The sequence below is a fragment of the Agelaius phoeniceus genome, chromosome 11 (assembly GCF_051311805.1).
Source record: "Agelaius phoeniceus isolate bAgePho1 chromosome 11, bAgePho1.hap1, whole genome shotgun sequence".
In the NCBI taxonomy this organism is placed as follows: domain Eukaryota; kingdom Metazoa; phylum Chordata; class Aves; order Passeriformes; family Icteridae; genus Agelaius; species Agelaius phoeniceus.
In genome coordinates this window covers 6,650,191-6,671,512 of record NC_135275.1, presented here as the reverse complement: position 1 = coordinate 6,671,512, position 21,322 = coordinate 6,650,191, and the positions used below count along the sequence as shown (strand labels likewise).

At 44.4% G+C, this 21,322-nt stretch overlaps 1 protein-coding gene across 2 annotated transcripts in view; it reads left to right on the top strand.

The window, feature by feature from the left end:
- Positions 1 to 324: 324 nt before the first annotated feature.
- Positions 325 to 21,322, top strand: part of RAD54L2 (RAD54 like 2) — a 69,099-nt gene continuing 48,101 nt past the window's right edge. For both annotated transcript variants that reach the window (XM_077184819.1, XM_054640193.2), the window contains exon 1: positions 325 to 479. The gene's annotated coding sequence lies outside the window, so the exon portion shown is untranslated. The remainder of the gene's footprint in view (positions 480 to 21,322) is intronic.

Sequence of the window (21,322 nt, the reverse complement as noted above, 5' to 3'; positions counted from 1 at the left end):
GGCTTTAACCCTGAGGGTCCAAGGCCCGGAGCTAAGGTAAGCTCCTCATTGTCCCTGCCCGGAGCAGAGGCCCTCGAGGCTACTTAGCCTTACTGACCACGGGTCCCTGTGGCTAATTAGCAGCTTTCCGCGGGCGGTGGGAGGTTGCCCCTTGCAGTCGCTCTCCTCACAGCCCATGGCAGGGACAGCAGCAGCCGGGGCCCCACATCCCGGCCCATCCCGCCTCATCCCGCTCCAGCCCCGGGACCCCGCGGGCCGGGGGGAACCTTTCTGCGCCCTGCGGAACCTTCGCGGCGGAGGCGCCTGTTGCTGCCCGGGGGACGAGGCGGGCGCTGCGACGGGGGGCGGCCCCGAGCGGCGGCGGAGCCCGAGGAGCGGCGGAGGCGGGAGGAGGCGGCGGGGCGGCCGCAGCTCCCGGAGCTCCCGGGGCGGCCGCAGCTCCCGGGGCCGCCGGGCCGCAGCCCCCGCCCGCCGCCCAGGTGAGAGTGCAGCGCTGCGGGGCCGCCGCCACAATGGGAGCGGAGCGGGCCGGGCTGGGCACGCCGGCGAAGGCCCGCCCGCCCCGCCGGGGGTGTGCGCGGGGCGCCAGCCCGACCCGCGGTGGGCGCCGGGTGGGGGCGGCGGGGGAGCGGCTGCCGCGGTCCGAGGGGCCGGGAGCGTTGCGGGGGTGGGAGGGCGGAGGGGCGGTGCTGCTGGGCCGCCCGGGGGGCGGGTCCCGGTGCGGGGCGAGGAGCCGGGGGCTGCGGGGCCGGGCCCGGGGCTGAGGATGCAGCCGCCACCGGGAGCGGGGCGGCCGGCCCAGGGCGCGCCCGGCCGAGCTTCGGGGCTCGAGCGGGGTTGTGATTGTGGTGGAGCCGGCCGGGGGGTGCACACGCCCCCCGTGGGGTGCCGGGGCTCCCGGGGGTCTGCCCGTGCCGGCAGCGCGGTGCTCGGACGGAAGGGCCTGGCGGAGCCCGGGCACGGCCGGTGTCACGCTCTGCTGTGGCCCAGCAGCAGCGATCTGTGGGACTGGTAAACACGGTCTGTGGGACTGCTAAACGGACATGCAAAGTCATAATTTATTGTCTGCGTGAGCATGAGACTTGTTTGTGAGCCGTGGAAGGGGAGGCTCGGTGTGCCGAGCTGGTGCTGCTGATCCTGTTACTCTCTCCTCTCCGGATCCTGTCTCCAGCTTTTCAACTTGCTCCCTCCGAGGATGGGTTTTGGGTGGCTCTATGTTTCGGTGCTCACATTTGAGAGATGCTTGCAAACTCCATTGAAATCCCATCCTGTCTCTTAGTCGATTGGTACAAAACTGGTGCTTTAAAAAGTTTACTACATGCCTCCAGTCTGTGTGCAGGTGCGGGAATTTTGATTTAAAAAACAAAAAAGAAAAACCCCAAACCCAAAACACTAAACAGGAAAAACCCAAACAGTAAAAGGAAGTAACAGTTCTTTTTTCCTTTTTTTAATGCTAATAAGATGGTTACATTTGCTTGTCTTTATAACTGTTAACATTGGATATCCTTTGTATGGTTATGCAAGCATCAGACTTGGTGAATAATCACTTAGCCTATAGGAGCAAATCAGTGCAGAAACTTCTGTGTTGGTTTGAGATGTTCTGCTCCCTGGTTGAAGTGGTAGCTCCCCTTCCTGACTTAGAGTAATGGGCCTTTTGAGTGTCTCTGTGTGCTTCAATGCAGAATCAATTAATTTAGAATAAACAGCCTTTATTTAAGTAGCTCTGCTCTAGAGGCAGCAGCACCCAGCAGAAGAATAAAAACAAAGCAGTCTGCTTAGACCACTGCAGGTGCTCCTGGTGGGAGCTGGCATGGTTTTGGTTTGCTAAGTGAGGCTTCTTTTCCCAGGTGTGGAGCTGTAGACCCTGAATATACAGAGAGAACAAAGCAGCTTCTCACCCTGTGCCCTAACAGTATCAGAATGTAGAGATTGTTCATGGAGGGCAGGTGCTGAATGTGAAATTTTCAAGAAATATACAGTTGCTACTTTAAGGAAGAGCTGTTGTGGATGTGTGACATTTTCTGCCTCGGAGTAAACACCACCTTCTCCCAAAAAAGCTCTGAATGTTTAGGCACTGGGTTCCACTTGTTCTGCACACAGTGGTAACTTCTGCACCTCTAAAATCTCTTGGAATTCCAGATTTGATACTCCAGGCTATTGTAGATCGTGGGTGGGAACCCGTGCTCTTGTGAGGAGATGAACCAAACAGCAAGGGTTTTGTGTCCTCTCCATAGTGGTGGCTTTTTAGTGAAGATTTGAAAGGTATAACCTGGCGTAGTAAATCTGTAACAGGACATTGTGGTGTTCTCTGGGATCCAAGTTGACATTGTGGAATAATTCAGACTGGAAAGGGGCTCGAGAGGTGTCTAGTCCAACCTGCTGCTCAAAGTGGGATGTACACCAAGGTCAGACCAGGACTTTGGACGGTTTAAGACCTGAATGAAAAAAGTTTGTCAGTGTGTGTCCTTGCTCTGGTGCTTGACTGTCCTCACCAGGAAAGGAAAGGCCTTTTCTCTAGGTCAGGTCACACCTGCACCATTGCAGTTTGTGTCTGATGTCCTGCTCTGTGCCCCTGTGCAGACCCTCTGTAGGTCCAGCCGATCTGCTGTCAGCTCCCCAGAGCCTTTTCTTCTCCAATGTGGATCTCCCACAGCCTCTCTTCACACAGCTTTGCCCCTCTAAGCAGCTTGGTGCCCCTCCACCAAACCCACTCTGGCTGATCAGTGCCTGGCACGTACTGGGGGTGCCCAGAACTGCCCGTGGTGTTTGCAGTGGCTCTGAAAAGTGCTGAGTGCCAGGGAGCCGTGGTTTCCCTGGGTCAGGGGGCTGTGCTCCTGCTGGTACAGCCCAGTGCTGTCACCATGTGCTGCATCTCCTGTGTGCAGGGATGTATTTGAAGCACTGATGTCTCTCACCCTGCTGCCACACAGCTCTGCAGAGCCTCATTCCTGTGCACACGCACATGTGTGGGTACGCACACGTCACATCACACCCCTGCAGCACCGAGCAGCAGTTGTTCCATCCTTCTCCACATATTCCAGTTGTCACTAGTATGACCCTTGGCTCCCTTTCTTAAGTCCTTCTGCTGTCCCAGGCATCCTGAGTTCCCAGCTGACAGGTCTGCCTGTTGCCTTGCCTTCACTTTGTTTCTCAGATTTTGTCCTTTGAAACACTTCTTTGAGATGTATCCATTGACTGAGCTAGCATGGGAGTGGCAAGCTTTTCCCATGGGGATGGAGTTGGTTCCCATGTGATCAAATCCAGAATGTAACAATGGAGGAAGTGTGCTTTCAAACGTGGTGAAAATGGGTGTCAGTTGAATGAAACAGTTGGGTACAAGGTTTTTAAGAGTGCTGTTAGTTACCATGCAACAATGTTCCTGTAATTTCTCTGGACTTGTTTCCATCGGGTGCCTAGAAGTTTTTGGGAGACACTACCCTGTGGGATAATATTCTCTGCTAACAAAGTCTCTTCTTTTAAACCTAATTCTCCAGAACTTAGTTCCTGCAGAGGTTAAGTACTGTTTACTGTTTCTAGATCCTTGGTACAGATATAGTTTTTAGACATGTTTTCTGCTTACACAAAATAATTTCTGCATTATATTTACCTGATTGTTGAGTTAATTACAGCTGAACTTGTGTCAGAGAATGCTCATCTCAAGACAAGAATTTGTTGTGTTTAAGCAATATTTTAGCTATATAAAAATAATTTATAGAGAGCTGGAGTATAGAGAGATCTGCCACCCAAATCAGTGATTATTGAGTACTTTTGCCAGCACAGAAGAAGAGTTGTGTAGAATCTCATAGGTAATTTGAAACAATGAATGAAAATTTTGTTTCTTGTTAACTTTTAGAAACCTCACATTTAATTTTTAGGGTTTTATGCTTATTAAGAAACAATCTTAAAGAGGAAGGGGAATGATGAAATAATAAATAACCCTTTGTTGTTTGAGAAAGGGTCAGAATTAGCTGATGAAATCAAGTGTCATTATATGCTGGGAGAAGAAAAGGTGGAATTACTGGAACTAGCTTCTTGCTGGTATGAGAAGATAAAATTTGTTGAATAGGCACCTTTAGAAGCTGGTTGAGCTTCTGAGAACGTGGTGGTATTGTTTTGTTGTTTGTTTTTTTAAGTCATCATGTTTTAAAACTAGCTGGTGGCATGCCATTCTAAATAATAGTGAGTTATTGATCAGTATTTTCTATGTGATAACCAGCAAATGCCAACTGCACATTTGCTGACAGATTGGTATACCTGAAGTTGAAACAAGTTTTGAGGGGGAATAAAAAGGTGAAGAAGTATATATTGCTTTCATTCATGCAGATGTAAAACTGCATAAGAACATCAATAAGATTTGTTACTTTGAAAAATATCTCAAGGTACAGAAAATAACCTTTCAGAAATTTTTAAAGGTCAGATGCGCTATTGACTCAATTTATGCCTGATGTGGAGTAGCAGAATTTCTGTGCAGTCCTGTGAGCAAGGCTGATTCAGTGCTATTGCAATCTTAGAGCAGCTGCAGTAATTGAAATCTTGCTGTTACTCAGTGGTAATGCTGGAGTTGGGGTCAGTCTGACACCTCCAAAAATCTTGTGGCATTTCAAAGGTGTCTGTGACTCACTTGAAGTGTTACATCCATCACTTGGAGCTCATGGCAGCTTTTTCATTGTGCTCTAAAACCTGCAAGTAGGAGCAGTGATTTGAAGCCCTCTGGGGCGGCCTGTCAGCTTGTCCCAAAGCTGCTGTTCTGAGAGTGTATCTGCAAGTTGAAATGCACAAAGAAAGAAAGGAAGAATGATCCAAGTTTGGTGTTAGTGACAGTCAGTTATTCAAGCATCGGGAGAGATGTAAAGGCTGGTAGGCACTTGTCTGGAGGAAATATTGATCCTGTGCTGGGGAAAAGTGCTGAATAACTTCATGACCGAAGATCTCATTCAAAGATGCAGAAATCTTTAGGGGAAGACCTTTAGCCAGTTGCTTTGAAACCAGGCTGAAGAAGTCTCTTAGATGCAATCAGTGCAGCTTGTGGTATAAACACAGAGTGCAGCATTCAGACCATACAAACTGTGCCCTCTACTACTGCCCTAAATCCTAAGAGGAATTTCTGAGCTGCAAAGTGCAGCTACTGTTTGCTTCTTGGGCACCTCTTTGAAGCAGAGGAGAGTTCATGAGATGAACTAGCTGCTTGCTGGTATGACTTAAATTACTCTTTCCTCCTTCTCTTCACAGGCATGCACAATGGTACTGGTAGGAGTTAGCCAAGAATTGAGCATATTAACAAAATTTCTGTTCTGCCACTGTAACTGTTTCTATGCTGGTGGATGGCAGATGAGCTTTTCCACCTTTGGTTTTCTACTTAACATGCCCACGTGCTTTCCTGGGTTACAAATACATTGAAACTTACACTGAACCAGGAGGACTTTGGTCGAGGCAAGTGCAAAACAACATGCTTTATATAAGACAGGCACTAAACTTATAAAAGCAATTAAAGGGGTTTTGTAGTGATTTGGCAGAAAACTTTACTCTGGTGTTCTCTGTGGCAAACTAGCTTGATCTAATTATCAAAGAAGTGGAGCTGTGCAAGGGCAGAATTGACCACAGAAATGCAGAACCTGGCTGGTCGGGTACAAGGAGTTTGTAGGGCAACCACAGGATGGGAAGAAATTGAAACATGGTGAAAGTAACATAATTTTGGCTTGTACTATCTTGTCTTCACAGTGAAAGTTTTTATCTAAAATTCTTGTGAAGAGAACTTTTCTAGCCCAACAGAACTAGGGAAATGACATTTTAGAGACATGGTAATTCACCAAAGATTTTCTCCAGTTTCTCCAGTCTTACCCAGAAGATCAGCGTTAGTGAAGTGTGGGTTATTATATTTGGAGTTGTTGAATCCAGAATAAATAGGTTGTTAAAATGTATTATCTTATGTGAGTTGCTCTCACTGTTTGTTGCTGATACAACAACAACCAACCAAACCCCAAACCAAGCAAAATCCGTGGACCTGTCAAAGCCTGGGAGTGGATAGTGGAGCACAGGTGCTCTGCCTGCCTGCTGAGTCAACATGGAAAATGGAATGTTCCAAAAGGAATTGATTGAGGAGGGCTGCTGGTGGGATTTACTCAAAATTAGTGAAGCAAAAGAGACTTTGTTACGTGGCTGGGGAGTAGCAGTGCTCTGGAAGATCAAAAAATTCTAATTAAATTTCTTGTATCAAACACACTTACAAATGGGATTTATGTGGTAATTGTATTCCCATGACTGCTTCAGTCAATGAGGGTGTTGTTGAAAAGTGAATCTTGTTCAACAGATACAGTTTCATGTATGAGCTATAAGTCAACAACTGGATTAAAAACAGTGGATGTGGAAAATAGAATATGAATGGAGGATTTTTTCAGGGATTTATAGTAGGTCCAGAGCTTTGTAGTAATTTTGTCAGTGGCCTGGAAGAAAACATGAAATTAGAGCTATTCAAATTTGTGGATTATGTAAAGGTTGTGCCTGAGTGGTGAAGCATGAAGAAGGAGCAGCAGCTGTACAGTGTCCTCTGAATTGTTTGGGTAACTGGGTTTAATATGACCAAATGTTTTTATAGAGCTGAGGCATGTTATGCATGTTATGGGAAAGACTGGAGGCTGTAGGTTTAGAATACAGAATTGTGCTTCCAGAAACCAGTGACCTTGGAAAGGATGGCAGGAGAAGAGCAGATATATGGCAGTGAGTCCTCAGAGCTTAAAATAAGCTAATTAATTTTTAAATACTAACGTACATTCATAATAACAGGAAATACTGAATGAGGACAGAGAGGTGAAATCAGTTGCAGAGTATTTTGACAAGGTTTAATGTTGGTGTTTTTAAAGAGATGTTCAAAGACAAGAAAGATGTAGTGTTCAATGTTATTTCAGGGATTAAACTGCCCATTATAAAACTTTTCTTGAACTGCTCAATTAGTTTAGCTTATCACAAGGTATTTAAAAGTTTCTCAATTTTCTTTGGGCAGAATAGGCTGTGTACCAAAGGCTCTTTAATTTAGTGGAAAAAGATACAATAGCAGCCAGTGCCTTGGGTTTAAAAAGATTATTTCAAATTAGGAAAGAGGCACAGATTGTTAACAGTGACTGTGATCAACCACTGAAGACATTAGGAAGATGCTTATAAGTATTAAGGAAAATTAGGATGTCTCAATCTCCAGAAGCCATCAAGTCAGGAAGGAGTTTCATTTGGAAGATATGGGTGAGGAAATGCTCCGTAAATGTACGAGTGTACCTGCCAGCACACAAATGCAGGGGCATTGGCACTTGCTAAACAGATCTCACCCAGTGTTCAGACTCTTCCTGCATGTGCTAGAGTCACTCACAGGATCTGGTGGTGGTGGTTGTTCTCTTACAGCACTCCTTTTAATCTATTAAATGTACATTTTCTCTTGAGGGAATAAATGTGCTTGTATGTACCATGTACTTAAATGAAATCAAATATTTGTGATCTCTTTCTTTGGGAACCACTGTTGGTTTTGGTAATGGGGAGAGGAAGGGGCTGTATGTGGAAGGACAGGGGTGGCTGTTTCATTTCCTGAAGTGGTTGGAATATCTTCCCCAGTGTTTTTCCTCAAAAAAAATTCATAATATGCTCTGAAGATGTTTACCCCAGTAGTGAGTAGTCTTTACATTCTGTAGAAATTGCTTTTTCATTGGGGGAATAAATTGCATGTGCTCTTGCTGGCAGAGGTAGCTGGGTGTGGATGCATAAGGATGCAGTGCCTTGTGTGTCTCTGGTAGTATGAAATCAGTGTGTCCCTTGTCCACCAGAGGAATGGTTTCTGCTGTGTTCTGTCTGCCAAAGGAGTGAAGGATGTAGAGAGGAAAAATCCATGGGTGCTCTCCTGCCTTGGCCATTAGGGAGATTACTGGTTGTCTGTGGATTCTCTGTGGACAGTTGGTTTGGGATGTTTTCCTAAACCCTTCTGGAAGCACAATGGAAGCAAATCTGGCTGTGACAGCAGCTTGTGCCTGGTAGGCACCTATCCAGACATCCTGATCCTTTCCCCATCACAGGATGGGTGCATGCCCAGTCATGTGTCAGAGCAAGCGCTGTGGGAAATGCAGGAGGAAATGCAGGAGCTGGATGCTCTGTTCAGGGCAGGTTGTCCTGGGTGGCCTTTCCCAGGCACCCCATCAGCTTCTGCAGGGAATGTGTGCCTACACCAGCCCTTGTTCCAGCAAGCATCAGATGTAATCTGTCTGTTCAGGACATCTGGGTAGGGGTCAGCACTGTAAGAAGTGACTTCCTTTATCACTGAAGGAGGCTGTCCTGCTGACCTTGGAGCATTTTCCAGCCAAGTGTTATGTTTTCCCCTCTAAGACGTATTTTATTATTTTGGCAAGGTCTTGTATTCTTCTTTTTACACTCCTGGGCTGGCCTGTGCAGGAAGACTTAGAGGTAAATCCTTCTGTTGAGGGAAGTTGTTTATCTTTCAATTTCCTTGCAGCTTGGAGGGGGTGTGTCTCCTCTGCATTTCTTGCTCTCCTTTCTGTTATCTTGTCTGACCCATTTTGCTGACAAAGAGAAGGAAGGCAGTGAAGAGAGACAGAAGTGGTTATAAGTAAACAGTTTCTTTACCTTCCCTCCCTCCCCACAATGAGCTGCTGGCTTCTCTTTACAGTTGCTTTATGCAGGAAAGATTGAAGGTGAACAGAGTTAATTGTCAGGGAGTCTGTATAAGATTTTGGGGATTGGAGGAGATTGTAGAACTCAGGAGATAAGGATTTCAGATTTTTTTAATTTCATTTGGTCTTAATGTGCTGGAACTCCTCCTGTATCCTATATCAGACAGGTATCTTTCTAATGGTCATTAAGGAGACCTGTCACTTCTCTTCTCACTTTTATCTATGCTTGGCTGTCACATTATTTAGTATAAGCTATAGAATGTAAAAAAGTTTACCTGTGGCCTGGGTCAGAAAATTGAGACTAAGAGCAGTGGTCTCTGGAGTGGCAACTGCATTTCTGTAAGAAGAAAGGATGAGAGAAGGCTTTGAGGACCTCATACCGAGGGTGTTTGTGTCTCCCTGAACAGTTTGGGTGAAGTTCAAGTGTTGAGTGAAACAAACACAAGGCAAACACAGGGATGTGCATGAGAGGCTACATACACCTATATGTATTTATGGCCAGATCCCCACAGTGGCTCTTGATTGCATTTTGGGGAAAGGTTCTAGGACAGCCCAGGAATATCTGCTTATCCCAGACATAGTAAGATACAACAAGAAAATGAAGAAAGGCAGAGGGCTAAAGAAAGTGATTCTCTTATTCAAGTAGTAAAAATCAGCCCTTGATCTCAGGAAGGGGAGGTCATTATGGCCAAAGTAAATTCCTCTCATGAGGTTCAAGAAATTGCCCATTTCTTCTCATGGTACAGATTGCATCACTTCCCTTTGTCACCCCATAGAGGTGTTCCTTTAACAAATCCCCCTGAGTGCATTTAGGAGGGGACATGCCCTGACCCAGAGAAATTTCTGTCAGTGCAGGTTACCAGTGTCTCAAGGTTGGAACAGCTTTTCTTCCCGTTCCCTCAAACAGCCTTATCCTGCCTTTTCTGGTGCCCACATGGAAGGACCTGTTTACAGAGGCTCTCACTAAGATGCTCCATGCTAAGGATTTACATGAGGAGGTGTATTTTGCTTTGAGCTTTGGGCAGTTTAAGAGTATTTGCTGTGGGGAGAGAGATGTGCACAGCAAGGGTGTCTGACTGCATGATATACTTTGTATTTCTGTGCTTTGAGTGGCAATTGCATTGCTTTTATCAATTGAAAAAGTCCAGCAAAATGAAGTTCAGAACCAATTTACACAAACCACATAGTGATGCCTTGACTACTCGAAGAGACAATTGAGAAGATTGTCTCACTTTGGCTGCATGCACCATCCTTTGGGCTGGAGTTTTGAAGGCAAGAAAGCTTTATCACAAGGACCATCTCACTTTCTCAAATAGAAATGCTGTGTGTCCCCTGCACTGGAGCAGTGTCTGGCTGCTTAGAGCATGGCCTTGGTGACAGTGACTCCAGCTTGATCAGCCCATACCCAGGGCTGCATGTTCTCACCCTCTCACTGTTTTTTTTTTTCCCCTTTGTGCTCACAAAGCTGTTCATGCAACTTTGTGGTAGATCACATTTGGGAACTGAATTTTGCTTCCAGGTAGGTTTTCAGCTGAATCAGATTGCTGCCCAGCCACACAGAGGGGTTGTGTTGGCACAGTGTGGGAGCAGTGTGTGAGTTGGGAAAAGAGCAGCTGCTGCAGAAAATGTGTCCGAGGCCTGGGAGGCTGCAGTCAGCAAGAGGGAAAATGGGTAATTTAATCAAGGCCAAATGTTTATTACCCTTCTGGTGCCTGTGAAATCTGAAAACTCTCTGTCAGTGTCAAGGCACGTCTCTGTCTCTGTAATTGGTAGGTTTAGCATCAGAGTTTGGTTGCTATCTTCTGTTTAGTGTGCTTTTTTATTCAGTCTTTGCATTTATTATTTGCATCACTCTCTGATGGAAGCAAAAGGAACAGCATTCCCAGTGTAATGTAACTGCCCAGAGGTTTGATTACTCTTGCAGCATTGCTACTTAACACTTGTGTGAAAAAGCAGTGGCTTCTCCTTTCCTGAATTAGTGCAAAAGCTGTATATCCCTTCCTTAAAACAAGTGCCCAGGTTATGGAAAGCACCTCAGCAGCCAAACACAAGCTTCTGGGCATAGGAAGTAAGGAAAATCAGCTTTTGTAGGGGTGGAGGAGATAGCAGGAACAAAGAATATTTTCTTAAATTGAGAAATTGTTGTAGGAGTGGTGACATCAGTTGGATTTTAAGTTCCTTGTCCATAGGTGTCAAGGAATTTAGAGAACAGGACCAAGAAATAAACCTTACAAGACCAGTGCCTTTTTGTGCTTAGCTATGAAGTGTAACACAGGCTCTAAATAGGGAGCAACAGCTGCCTTGAAAACTGGGTGTCAAGGTGATTGTTGCATGAAATGGAGAAGATTTGGAATTGAAGCAGTGCATTTGAGATCAGATGTTTGGGGAAAAGCTGTTATCCCAGAAGAGAAATTTTTTTTCCTAATTTTTCCCCCAGTTTTGGTATGTAATCCTCTTATCTCTGGAGAAGAATTTCCTCAGGAAGCTGCTTTTTTGTTTGGTGGGAGGGAGTTCCTAATTCTGGACAATGCATAGTAAGATTCACCCTAGCCAGCATTTTTAAGTTTCTGTCAACCATAACTTCACATCCTGTTCTCCAATGAATGGGAATAGTTCAGGTCTGTGATCTGAATTTGTTTATTTTATACTGACAATAGTCAACTGCTTGAGAGAAGTAAGACCCAGATAATGAGTAGAGAACACAGGAGAAGTGGGTGATCTGCTTAGTCATACAGACTCTGTAGAAAAATTTATATTTTTCCTCCCTTACAAAAAATTGTTTAGAGGTGCCTTTTCCTTCCTCCTGTACTTACCATAGCACTAACAAAAAGCAAGAGAGGAGATCTTATATTTCAATCAAATCAATACTTCTGGTCAGTGAAATGCTTATTTTAACAGAATGAGATACTCTGCCTCTTTGTGAACATCTATCCCTTTACTGTGATGAGAAAGTCTTTAACTTCTGTCATCTGCCTCCTTCATTCCTAGCAAGGGGACAACTATGAATGAAGTTGATTGAGATTTTACAGCATTGCCAGTAAATCTCCTTTGGAAGTGCAATGTAATTAGTTTTCTCTGTTAAAGAATGCTGTTAACTGTACCCAAAATCTCCCATCAAGATGAGTTGTAGTTACAAAATTTTCTTATTTCAGCCCAAATCAATAATAATCAAGAATTTCTCCAATAGATAAATGAGCAAGTTCAGTTAAATGACTGGGCAAAAAAACTGACCAAGCCCAGAGTGGTGGAGAGAATGGTGCCACATCCAGCTGGGTACTTGTGGGGTTCCCTAGAGCTTGGGATTGGGGTCACACCTATTTATTAAATATCTTTATCAGTTACTTGGATGAGGGGATCGAGGGCACCCTCAGTGAGTTTGCAGGTGACACCTGCAGTGTGGGCAGGAGCGTTGATCTCCTGGAGGGCAGGAAGGCCACAACAACCCCCTGCAGCACTACAGGCTGGGGTAGAGGGTCTGGAAAGCTGCCTGGCAGGAAAGGACCTGGGCACTGCTCAGCAGTGGCTGAACATGAGCCCAGGTGACCAAGGAGGTCAGTGGCACCTGGCTTGTACCAGTGCTGGTGTGACCAGCAGGACCAGGGCAGTGACTGTCCCCTGTGCTGGCCACTGCTGAGGCACCTCAAATCCTGGGCTGAGCTTTGGGCTCCTCACAGCAAGAGAAACATTGAGATGCTGGAGCTTCTCCAGAGAAGGGAAGGGAGCTGAGGAGGGGTCTGGAGCACAGGTCAGATGAGGAGCAGCTGAGGGAGCAGAGGGGGCTCAGCCTGGAGAAAAGGAGGCTGAGGAGGGACCTTATTGCCCTGTGCAGCCCCCTGAGAGGAGGTTGTAGCCAGGTGGGGGTTGGTCTCTTCTCTCAAGGAACGAGCAACAGGATAAGAGAAAATGGTCTCAGGTTGTGCCAGGGAGGTTTAGATTGGATGTTAGGCAAGACTTCTTCATTGGAAGGGTTGTCAAGCATCAGAACAGGCTGTTCAGGGAAGTGGTGAGGTCACCAGCCCTGGAGGGATTTAAAAGATGCCTCAGTGTGGCACCTGGGGACATGGCTTAGTGGTGAACCTGACCGTGCCGGGTTAGTGCTTGGACTCTATGATCTTAGAGCTCTTTTCCAACTCAAACAGTTCCATGATTCAAGACTAATAATTCAATAATCTAACTAATAATTGAAAAGGAGGGGGAGGTAAATAGTGATGAGGCAAGACATTCCATTTCTGTTGTATTTGAGGAGGAAAGAGCATCAGAGCATAGGGATGGTGCCTTCTTATCACACATGGTTGCCTTCACTTGGGATGGTAACAAGTCAAGAGGACAGGAGAAGACCTGGCTTTCCTACTGTTCCCTCTGTTCTTGCTCACTGTGCATAGCTGCCAGTCAGGCAGAATTTGCAAATGCTAAATGAGCTTTGATAGAAGAAGTGGTCATTTGGGGAAAGCACTTGACTGAGACTTGCTCTTAACTTTGAGAGAAGGAATACCCAGAAGGTTGTGGGTTTTGGCTGCATCACAGCTGAGTGCTCTTTGTCATTCTGCTTCTGAATCTTGGAAATGTAACATTTTGGATTCTGTGTGGGGATGAATATACAGTATTGTGTGTTTGGTAAGAACAAGTACTGCAAAAGACATTTAAAAAAGTTAAGTCAATTTATACACTTGGGAGGTAGTGACATTTTTACTCTAAAAGAGCTATGTTTGGTAGCCAGCAGCTACTTCTCTGGATGGTTGTTGTGGTGCTTATTTGTCACATGGTATTTTACAGTAATTTGTTAATATGTCCCTTTTCAGTTGCTCCTTCCTGGCTTAACATTGTGTGCTTGTGCTGGTTGGTAGCTAATATCCTGTTTAGCATGAATTGGGACAAGACAGTTGGATATGTTTACCAAAAGGGTATGGTCTCCCTCAGGATAGATTATCTTCCTGCTAATATTTGTGTACCTCCTTAGCCCAGCTTGCATTGTGCTGCTTTTAAAGCTCTTTTGGAAGTAAACTCCAGTATGTAGAGCCATATATACTCACAATTTTATAAGCTAAACATATAATATGCATATCATGAGACTCATAGCTCTGTTTCTTTTGCGAAATAATATTTATTATCTCCATTGGGGTTATTTTTGTGTGTATCCAAACAATCCCCTCAGCAGTGTGTTGGGTTATTTGTGCTCTGTGGGGAGAGACAGTTTTCCCTTTCAGGCCTGTCCAAACCATTGGGAAGTTTTCAGCCAGCAAAGCACAACCAAAGTGGTGCTTCCATAACTAAGGACAGAACCACAGGAGACTCTTTCATCCAGTTGCTTTCCATGTGAGCTGCCTATAGTGTCAGTGTTATTAAAGTAGATGTATTTGTGCAGGATAGATAAGGATCAGTCTAAATGTTTTATTTTGACCTGTTTAATGGGAAAGGCAAAAATCAAGAGATTTTGGTTACTTTGTTCTCAAAACTAGCAGAAAAGTGGCACTTAAACATTAGGTTTTTTCATCACTGTGCAATGTTGCAGGGAGGGAATGACTCTGGAAGAAGTTTCTGACAGTTTTTAATCCTTTAATGGATTTTTAATCTATGTTGGAATTCAATAAAAATTAGTTTAATGTCTGATTGCTTGGCAGCAAATTGGGTCTAACATATGCTAATTGTCATATCACATGAGTTCAAAACTGTTTATTTCCATTTCCTCCTACTTCAAGATGATTTTTTGGTTTTCCTCTTGTTTTTGCTCATGTTCAATTTTCTTTGGTAAACTTAGGTGGCATAAGTAATACTTCCTCATCCCTGGTGTAATTATCACTGCTGGAGGTGGGGTAGGGAATAAAGAGGAACAAACCTTTGTGGAATCCTTCCTTTTTCTATTACTACATAAACCAGAACCTCAGATTTTCAGTCCAGTTTTGAAGAGGGAGAAGGATGAGGCATCAAAGCCAAGCTCCCAGACCTGTGTGATTCTTTGTGCTGAAATGCAGACCTGTGACCCAAGGCAGAGTTAAGTTGTGTTGACTTTGTGTTCTGGTGATGCCAGTGTGTGATGTGACTGGTGTCTGTCTCACAGGGGATGGTGGGCTGCCCTGGGCTGCTGCTGGTGGGAAAGCTCATTTCCTGGGCAGGGACACAGCTGAAGGCAGTGAATCATTCCCCTGTAAGGAAATGTGCTTCTCTGGGAGGCAAAGAGAGGAGTGTGTGTGCATGGGGTGATACTGAGAAAATAGGATAAAATTAGACCTTTTAACATTTGGAAAAGTTGCAGTTTTCCTCATCCTGAAAGATGAAGACATTGTTTATGAGCTATCCCAGTCTGTTTCTGAGGGATACCCTTCAAGGAGGTGAGCCATAGCATATCTCAATCACCAAAGCCACAGCTTGTCTTCAAAGAGTGACAGTGACTGATCTTTCCTTGAGAGGGGAATAGCTCCGTGCCTTTTCACTCCTCTCTGTTCCACTGCTTCTGTTTATGTAATTTAGTCTTGATTTATTACATAACTTCTTCTCTGGCACCTGTGTATGACAAGAGCTTAAGTTCCAGAGGGATCTTTCAGTTATCTCTGTCTTTCCTGCTTGGGAATTGGCTCATATCTTGACATAGTTTGGGTGTTCACGAAGAGAAGGCTTGGCACACCTCTCCCATGAGCTGACTTTTCAAACTTATGTTTTGGAATTTGAGAATGGTTATCATTAATGCAAGGTAGGCAAGAATTTTCCAAATTAATCTGCTGGATAAAATGCATTGAATGTAATTTGGAATCCTGACACACTATGCCCTACTATAGAGTTTTCTCCACCATTTGAAATATTTTCTTAGGGCTTTACTCCTTACACAGGTTGTTTTTTCTATAGCTGTAGTAGCATGGGCAAAACATCTAAAAACACATTCAAAAGTGGCTTTTACATTGAAATGCTGTTTGAAGGAAACAGTGATCAGGGAAGGAGAGTTTCCTTTAGTAGGTAATGCAAGTGCCATTTATATAGAATTTGACAAAGCTAAAAACATTGATGGAGATTCTGTGAAGTAAGAGAAATTTTTTGTTAGTTTGTGATGGTGTTACTCCAGATGTCAGTAATTACTGTAAGCAAAACTGATCACATGCTTCTTACTTCAGGTAGCCTGAATTTTATGCAGTAACAAACAAATTGCTTTTCTATGATGGTCCACTGGTAAGGACATTTTGAGTATTTGAAAGGAGAGAGTTGACTTATAGGAAGTCAATTTCTGCTTTAATATGATTAAACAAAATTGCCCTTAGAAGCAACGCATCAGTGATCAGGCAAATAATTATATACCTATCTAGATATACATACATAAATACAAACACAAAAACATTTGCCCATTTCTGCTGGCTGTATCCAGAGGTGAAGAACCTCACAAGGTCTGTGGGGAAGGGAATGCTGGCATCTTATGGAGAGTTCAGGTTCTCTTTAAGGGTCACAAAATGTTGCCAGTGCTGGCAGTGGGGTGTTCCACATGCCTCCTGAGGTGCAGGAGAGAAGGGCCCTGTGGCTGCTCCCACAGCAGGTGTTGGATGCTCAGGTTGTGTAAGGAGCTGCAGATGCTGCCATTGACTCACGCTGGCTCTTTTTGTTCGGATCGCAGTGGGAGCCAGGCCTTATGTAATGTTCATTGTCACATTCTCAGTGCTAGCACTGTCATGTCAGCACAGGGGAAGGATTAGCTCTCCCTTTTCTTTCTTTATGGGTTGATTTTATGGATTTTTTCGGGTTTTTTTTCTTGTGTTGTTTTGGGTTTTTTTTTCATTTCTCCCACACTTGCTTGCAGCAGCTTTTGTTGTTCGTGTTGTCAGGGAACAGCCAATTTCAGGCTGGTTTTAGTTTTGTGGTGCCTTTTTGGAGGGAGATTGTTAGCCTGGAGAGAATAAAAGAGCAGGTCCTGCAACGCTCTCAAAACTGATACATGGATGTATTTCTAAAAGCAGTCTTTTTTTTTTTGCTCTCAGTTCCTGTTCTCCACAAATCACAGTGGGCTCCTTAATACTCACATGCAGTGTGGATGAAGACCAGATCCATTGTTCAATATTTATGTGGAATGGGGAGAAGCACACTTGCCTTCCTCAGAAGAGTGGTCCAGGACAAGCAGATGCTCCTCAATTTATGATTTCACAGGCTGCTTCTTTTCCCTTCAGTTTAATATTCCTGTGGAGAACACATCAGTTAGAGGGGATCAATGCTACTTAGTTTGTTTGTGATTTGAACAAGATAAAATTAAGGAGGAGAATTGTTTTCTTCTTTCCCAGACAGCAGCCTGTGGCCACCAGTTAGCTGTGAGTGACAGCAGAGAAACTGCATAGCTGGACTCTCTACAGTCTCAGGCTGCAAAGGGGGAAGGGATCTAAATCACAAAGTATCAATTAAGGATGGCTTTAAATGCAACTTGGGGGGAATAAGTTCCTTTTGTTTTTTCAGGAAACAGTTCTTTGCTTTGTTTAAAGCATATAGAGGTCTGCTGGACTACTATAGTAAAACTGTTGTCTCCTTTTTGAAAAAAATATTTATCCTTTTAGGTGATTCCCCTGATACCATTTTTTACATGATAATTTAATAGAGGTTTTAATACGTTGCATAATGTAAATTAGAGAATTTGAAGTGCTTGTTGGACTCGAACTGTTCAAAACCACTGATCTCAGGTTATTTCTAACTAGATTTTGAAGTGGAACAGAGAACTATTAATTGTTATTTTGCAATAACATTGCAAGTTACCGCTTGCAAACTGTTACAGGACTTTTTGTCATAGAGAAGCTTAAGCTCATAGTTCCTTTACTCATGCAGTTGTGTGCTTTATGGTAATGTTCTGCTAGATACTGGAGGCTGCCTATGAGGTACCAGAATGGTGCTAGTAGTGGTCTAACACACACACAGATGAGATTTCCCCCAAGGAACCAGCATTACCCTCGTACATGTCCAGTTTGGAGTGTTTGTGTGTGAGCTGAGTGCACTGAGAGGAATCTTATGTCCCCAATCAACCATTTTACTCTTTTGTTGCCCAACAAAAAAGAAAAACAGAAAAGGAAAATATTGTTTCCATAAAACACGACTGTGTAACAAACAGTGAAGAGCGTTATGCAGTACAGACTTAGAAATATCTGTTTTTATTAAAATGTGTTTTATTTGTCTGTGCAAATCCTCTTGCAATTTGCCAGGGAGCTTGATCCTGTTTCTATGGCCTGGCACCACAGTGGCCAGTGTGAAGTCTTGGTTACAAAACAGGCTTTAAGGGACAAATCTTGATGAGTCCCAGATATTGGGCTTGGCTGGAGGTTGGAGAGGTGATGGAATCCTCTTTACTGTTCAGCACTGGAGCAGCATTAGTGTTAAACCTGCCCTTTCTGAAGGGATTTGTATGGGATGGTTGTGTACTCAGGAATGAGCATGTCCTGTCCCTAAATTGCTTGTGTTGTAGTGGGCAAAGAGCTTCTGTAAGGTTACTTTGGTTTTTGTGGGTTTCTGTAGGTAAGGGAAACCCTGCTCCTTCTCCTCAAGTGAGGAAGGACTCTATTCTGCCTTGTCCTGCATCCTTGCTTTTTACTTGATGATATCTGTAATAGTTAATTAAATAATGGTTTAGTATTTACAGTGCTAGTGGATCCTCTGATGAAAGTGATGTACAGAAATGCCCTAAGTCCCCACATCCCTTGATGACTGCAGTTTCATTTAACAGTTTGGCTCGTGGCATGCACAACTCTGCTGTGAACAACTATCGTGTAGAAGGGGAAAAGTTGCTTTCACATTTCTCTCTCAACTTTATATGTGAGAAGTAATCTTAAAGCTTTGCAGAGGGAAAGAAAAACGTTAGGACAAAAGAAATGTGTCCAAATTCTCAAGGTTTCCTCACCTAGAAGTGGGCCTCCTTTCTGTGCAGGCTTGAGGAGGAGGCAGTAATCAGCACATGGCATTTACTTACTATCTGAGGTGTTCTACCTTAAAAAAGCAAAGCCCAAAAAACTTCAGAACTATTTTTATCTTTGTTGAAAGACGGGACATAATACATGAGAGAGGCTGTCTTGGATGTTAATTTGATGTGCAGTTGATTGCAGGGTTTAACTTCTGGGTAGGATAAACATGACAGCTCTTTTTTCCTCCCTGAGTAAGCAAGAGGAATTTTTCCAAGTGTTTCCCCCTAAGATCCCAGCCCGGTTTCTCAGCAGCCTCACCACTGTTGAGGCACTGTGCTGGAAGGCTGAATATCTGCTGTAAGGGTGGTGCAACGGGTTTGATTGGGATTTCTTGGAGCTGTAACCCTCCTGAGCTCACATCCCGTGCGGGGATGTGTCAGGTAATCAGTTTATCTCTCGCAAAGTGCCCTTCCTCCAGCGATTAAACACTGAGCACAGTGCCTGCGTCTGCAAAGGCAGGAGATGGGGCAGGTTGGAATAACTCAGCCATAAAACAGTAGCGGCAGCCACAATCTGGCCCTGTTGTGTAATTCCCCTTGGTGGGAGGCTCCGAACTGGGTCAGATCGGTGTGAGAAACGAGGGCAGGCTCTGGGCTGTGCACCGCGTACCTGCTGGCACCAGGCAGGGCGGGAGCCCTCCCGGGACCCAGCCCCAGGGAGGGGAAGGGACAGAGATAGACGGCAGCACGACAGTGGGCACGGAGCAGTTAACCATCTTTGTTTCACCCAGCTCTGCAAGATTTAGTTAAGTTTTTTCAAAGGCTTCTGTTTAACTCCCCTGCATATGGCCGGGGCTGCCGAGCAGGTGTCAGGAGTTGGCTTATACAGAACGTTTAGTTACTGCTAAACAAAAATAAAGCTTAGATTCGAGCCCTTTTGTGCTCCAGTCTGAGGGAGAGCTGCTCTCCACTGGGTTTGATTTTATCTGTTAAGACACAGGGACCCATAGCCTTGCATTTAAACAATTTTCAGAGAATGTTTTGTGTTTTGATTTGGGTTTTTTATATTTTAAGGTTCTGGGACAAATGATGGGACATGAGAGGATGACACACAGGAGGATACTGATGGGAGAAACTGTATCATGTGTCATTCCTTGACCTGGAGCATTTAGTGACATTACAGCACTTCTGCTTTTGCTGTTTGTAGAGGAGAGTTCATTCCTGCTGTATTAGCAGTGTTTGTGTTTCTTTGGTTGGTTGGTTCCATGTAAAAGAAAAAATAAGCCACTGTTTTGAAATAGACCTTGTTTTGAAATAGACATAGACTTTAGCACAACATTTCTTAGGAAAATCTTCTGATAATAGATGGCTTTGTGTATGCAGCCCTCGATTGAAGTCACCAGACGCCAGAAAACAAGAGATGCTGGAGGTGACCGTGTTGCAGCAGCCTGACAGCAACTGGGCTTGTACCTGCAGACCACAGAAGCTGAATTAATATCTTTGGCTTGTGTAAACTGGCACAGTTCCACTTGAGCTAATTCAGGTTTTGGCCTTTTCTGCCATCTGCTTGACCAAGCCAACTTATTCTGTGTGACACGTGTACTAGTGGAGGGACTTCAGTTGTCTCTGCCTGGTGGTAAAGAGCTCCAGGGACTGAGTAGTGAAAGGCTTCCTGTTCCAAAGCCAGTCTCTGCAATGCCTTCTCTTCCCTGTATTTACTTTTTTTCTGACACTCTTCAATGTTATTCAATGGCAGAGCAGGAGCTGATGACTTGAACTGGAATAATTCAGCATACTCAACAGTTAGACAGTTAGATTTTCAGCCCTGCTACAGGGGTGTTGTCTTTAACCTTCAGGTTTCTGAGTTAATCTGGTAACTGCTGAAACACAGCTGAAAATGAAATTTAAGTGTTAAATTAAATGAAATTTTAAGTGTTTACAGATATTTGAACTGCCTTATCTGCTTAGATGTTTGGGATTTAGGTTTGTTTTTAAGTGGCTGATTCGTTCTCAAACATTTTATAGTTTACAGTGGAAATGTGGTATAAGTAGGGGGCAGTGGGAAGTGAGTGATGAGGAAATGTTTCCTTCATCCTTCTTTAAAGGTTTTGGAGAATGTGTGGGTCGTAATTCTTCTGCAGCTTGATCTTTGAATACATCCTTTGCTTATGTTCCTTAAGATCAAGATGCCTTCTTTAGTTTCCTTCCTTGGTTGTGTTTCTTTTCATCATCTTACATGGCTCCTCTAGGATCATTCTGTGTGTATGGAAGAGGAGTGCTCAGGAGTACCCATCATTGACTAGAAGTGACAGTGCATGATCTGAACAGATAAACTGGTGACTTGGTGATTGCCCTGGTCCTCTCTTGAGGCTTTATTTTTGTGGTCTACCACAATTTCTGCTGTAATGCACTGGAGTGATGTAACAGAGAAGTTATGCACAGCCAGCCCCAGTTCTTCTCCTTAAGAGAAATGAAATGCAAATTTTGTCTGGTCCATTCTTTCTTTGTGTTTACTTTTCTTCTTGCCCTGTTTTACAATGGGAGTTCAACTTTTACAACTGGATCTTTGTGGTTTTCTGCCCGAATTGTGAAGGTAACAGTGCTTTTGTTGTGTGGCTGGATCAGAGACTTCAGCCAGGCTATGGTGAGGAGGTGGGTGACCTTTGCAGTGGGTACAGCTGAGGCAGGAGGGGCTTTCTGTCTCTGAGCCACATCTGCTCACTGTGATGGTGTTTGCAGGGATCAGGGTAACAGGTATCCAGAGGGGATGCTGACACTGATCCTTTTTTGTATGCTTTCTTTTTGGATAGTAGTGTTT